Source organism: Schistocerca piceifrons, chromosome 10 (assembly GCF_021461385.2).
Source record: "Schistocerca piceifrons isolate TAMUIC-IGC-003096 chromosome 10, iqSchPice1.1, whole genome shotgun sequence".
Taxonomy (NCBI): Eukaryota; Metazoa; Arthropoda; class Insecta; order Orthoptera; family Acrididae; genus Schistocerca; species Schistocerca piceifrons.
The window spans coordinates 72,161,924-72,166,151 of record NC_060147.1 but is presented as its reverse complement, the minus strand read 5'-3'; the positions used below and the strand labels follow the sequence as shown (position 1 = coordinate 72,166,151).

Here is a 4,228-nt window from a genome sequence, read left to right as displayed (position 1 = left end):
TTCGGAAAGGGGCAGCCAAATGTTGCACGCTGTGCAAAAGTGCGAGAGTGCGGCACAAGTGCCCACATCACAGCCAGCGGACAGAGTGGAACAGTGACCTCTGTGACCGGACGAAAAACGTGAACTCCGTCCACAGGCCCTGGCGGACCCAGTGGTACCGACCGGACGCCGTGTCGTCATCAGCCCACAGGCGGCGCCGGATGCGGATATGGAGGGGCATGTGGCCAGCACACCACTCTGCTGACCGTGTGTCCGTTTCTGAGACCGGAGCCGCTACTTCTCAATCTAGTAGCTCCTCAGTTTGCCTCACAAGGGCTGAGTGCACCCCTCTTGCCAACAGCGCTCGGCAGACCGGATGGTCACCCATCCAAGTGCTAGCCCAGCCCGACAGCGCTTATCTTCGGTGATCTGACGGGAACCGGTGTTACCACTGCGGCAGGGCCGTTGGGTCTGTGACCAGACACATATACCAAATGAGCGGCGACGGCTCCACTGTTTTGCTTACGCGATACCAGGTGGACTAAACCACACCATGTCTTGCTTCTCTCTGACGACTGTGGCCTTACGTGAGACGTACTGAGAAATGGCGATTATTGTAAAAAACCAAAAAAACGGGAGATTTGTGTTCTTAGTTATTTCAGCACGTCTGGGAACTGCAATTCTTCTTTACAGCAGTAGATGGAAACTCACAGGGTGCCGCCGAATAATAGGTCTTGAGCCCAAGTTCACGAACTGGAAGTCACAACAACTCATTTCGCAAAGTCGATTGTGGTGTACTGAGCAGTGAAGAACGGCAACCCAAATTAAGCGCGCTTGAATGGACGAGGCACATCAACAGGTTTTTAATTTAAGTCATAACAAATGAAATCTCTTGAGCCCTTCGTATGTTGTGTTACATTCGTATCTGTTTCACCGTACAAAATACTGTTTTCAGTTTTCTAGAAAGGCTATTACAGTACGTGTTCACTACGAGCAAGTTTCATAATTGCATTAATGATAGAAAGTTCCAGGAAACAATTCTCCGAAGGAGAGTTTGCAAAAGACTGTCTCATTGATACTGTAAAACCTTCGTACCGCATGAAGGTAAGCAGGTTTGAAGAAATCGGCCTTTCCCATTAAACAGTGACACGACGTAAAGTGTTCAGACCGGCAGTAAATAAATAAGGCTGAGTACTTCGGTGCTTCCCCTGTTGCGTCGAATGAAGCAACAGATGTTACAGATACAGCACAGCGCTTTGCATGTAACGGAGGACGTTTTGGACTTAGTGCCTTTGTTAGGGTCTGTGACAAGTGTAGGCTTACTCCAAGACACCGAGCAAGAGATTGGTTGTGTATGTGGACTGGAATCGATTGATCTCAGTAACCACGGACTGAGCACCGGCAATGCGAGGCCACCAGAGAGGATTCACAGCACTGATGCACAAAAAGCTAGGGCACACAGTAGGAACGCTGTATGGATTCACTGCACTCTACATGGAGAGGCGCTTTGTGCAGAATTAGTTACGTTAGAAAATGTCATGCAAATTGTTGTCTGTACTGTGAACTATCCAAAAATACATGGACGTAAGGGTCGCCAGTTTCGGCAGAGTACGGTGACTTACCTTACTACGCGGAAAGACGCTGGCTCAGTCGAAGAAAAATGCTGAAAAGATTTTTTTCTATTTACATTTGGCCGTGGTACATATCTTACAAAAGAAGGGGAAGAGTGAACGAAAATTAGAAGACCCTTGCTGGATATTAGACATTGCATTTTTCGTGGACACCGCGTCTCACATGAACAGCCTGAACGTCAGTTTCCAAAGTGAAAATAATTTTATTTCTGACATGGTGGAAAAACTAAATGTTTTGAAAGGAAATTTGGCCTCTGGGAGAGCCAACTATCGTCCGAAAACCCTGCTCATTTCCCTATCCTAGGTTTGTCCACGGAAGTACTAGATTTCAAGGAAGAAAGCAGAAATTACAGTTATTTTTAAAACTTTAATGGTTTCTGTTTGGCAACTGAGATATCTACTGTGCGTGCAATGAAACTTACTTTTTACCGGTCCTCGGTCTAAATCCTTGAGTAGGAGTTCTATTCTTGCAGACTCACCTGAAACAAAGAAAGAGGTACATTGTATTACAGTTTTATCAACAACAACAGCAATAAAATCAGGACAGATAGTGAATGCGAGTCAATGAATAACATGAGTATTACACTGAGGAAATTTGGGTAAATTACAAAACATGGGAGAACACAGTACACACCAACTTCTACTAAGTAAAGCAGTTATCATGTCCCATTTGGTTGTGAGCACTAACTAGACATGATTCTCCCCAGTTTGAGCCCCCCGTACTGATCGAGGTTTTCCGAATGGGTTTCCCTTGTTTATCAGGCGAATGCTAGGACAACTCCCCTCCCAAATATTCCCAATTTGGATTGTTGTTGTTGTTGTGGTCTTCAGTCCTGAGACTGGTTGTGATGCAGCTCTCCATGCTACTCTATCCTGTGCAAGCTTCTTCATCTCCCAGTACCTACCGCAACCTACATCCTTCTGAATCTGCTTAGTGCATTCATCTCTTGGTCTCCCTCTACGATTTTTACCCTCCACGCTGCCCTCCAATGCTAAATTTGTGATCCCTTGATGCCTCAAAACATGTCCTACCAACCGATCCCTTCTTCTAGTCAAGTTGTGGCACAAACTTCTCTTCTCCCCAATCCTATTCAATACCTCCTCATTAGTTACGTGATCTACCCACCTTATCTTCAGCATTCTTCTGTAGCACCACATTTCGAAAGCTTCTATTCTCTTCTTGTCCATACTAGTTATCGTCCATGTTTCACTTCCATACATGGCTGCACTCCATACAAATACTTTCAGAAACGACTTCCTGACAAATCTATACTCGATGTTAACAAATTTCTCTTCTTCAGAAACGATTTCCTTGCCATTGCCAGTCTACATTTTATATCCTCTCTACTTCGACCATCATCAGTTATTTTACTCCCTAAATAGCAAAACTCCTTTACTACTTTAAGTGTCTCATTTCCTAATCTAATTCCCTCAGCATCACCCGATTTAATTTGACTACATTCCATTATCCTCGTTTTGCTTTTTTGGATTAGACGAAAGAAAACGTGTAGTTACGTAAAAAGATGATATATTTTGGAAGTAATTAACGACATGGTTCAAAAATGGTTCAAATGGCTCTGAGCACTATAGGACTTACCATCTCAGGTCAGCACTCCTCTAGAATTTCGAACTACTTAAACCTAACTAACCTAAAGACATCACACACATCCATGCCCGGGGCAGGATTCGAACCTGCGACCGTAGCGGTCGCGCTGTTCCAGACTGAAGCGCCTAGAACCGCTCGGCCACTTCGGCCCGCAATCAACGACATGCAATACTACAGTTATAGTTACCAGAAACTGACGCTGTTAGTGTATTTTACAGGTGTCCAGTGTTGTGTACATGTACTGATTTCTTAGGTAGTGCGTCAATGGAATTTTTCCTCCCAAATAAAGGTACGTCGACTGGTGTGGCCGAGCGCTTCTAGGTGCTTCAGTCTGGAACCGCGCGACCGTTACGGTCGTAGGTTCGAATCCTGCCTCGGGCATGGATGTGTGTGATGTCCTTAGGTTAGTTAGGTTTAAGTAGTTCGAAGTTCTAGCGGACTTATGACCTCAGATAGTAAGTCTCATACTGCTCAGAGCCTTTTTTTTTAAAAATAAAGTTACGTAATGTTCGCGCAAACTAAGCTGACATTAGGCGCGGTGGCTGATGGGAGCAACCGTAAGAGGTTTTGCATTTATGATCGCTCCTGTCCGCCACTGCACTGAGTGTCAACTTAGATTGTTCAGACAGTAACAACAGAATGTTAGCAAGGAAGTAAAATGATGTAAAGAAAAAAGTACACCAATACAGTTGTAAGAGACAATGAAGTGTACGATAACAGGTGGTATTTCCACGACAGATAATTACGTGATATTTCTTCGTTAACTCACTGCGACCACACGTTCTGGAAAGGTAGGTGGGGCACAGATTGGCAATTATCTTTGAATGTTGAGAAATGCAAAACTGTGCACTTCACAACAAGAAAAAATATAGGATGCTATGACAATAATATCACTCTGAGTCACTGCTGGGATCGGCCAACTATAATACCTGGGTGTAACGCTTTGTAGGGATATTAAATGGAAGGATCAGAGAGGCTCAGTCGTGGGTAAAGCAGGTGGTAGACTTCGGTC

General features: G+C 44.6%; 1 pseudogene; it reads right to left on the bottom strand.

The window, feature by feature from the left end:
* Positions 1 to 331: 331 nt before the first annotated feature.
* Positions 332 to 449, bottom strand: LOC124719131 (annotated as a pseudogene).
* Between the last annotated feature and the right edge of the window lie 3,779 nt (positions 450 to 4,228).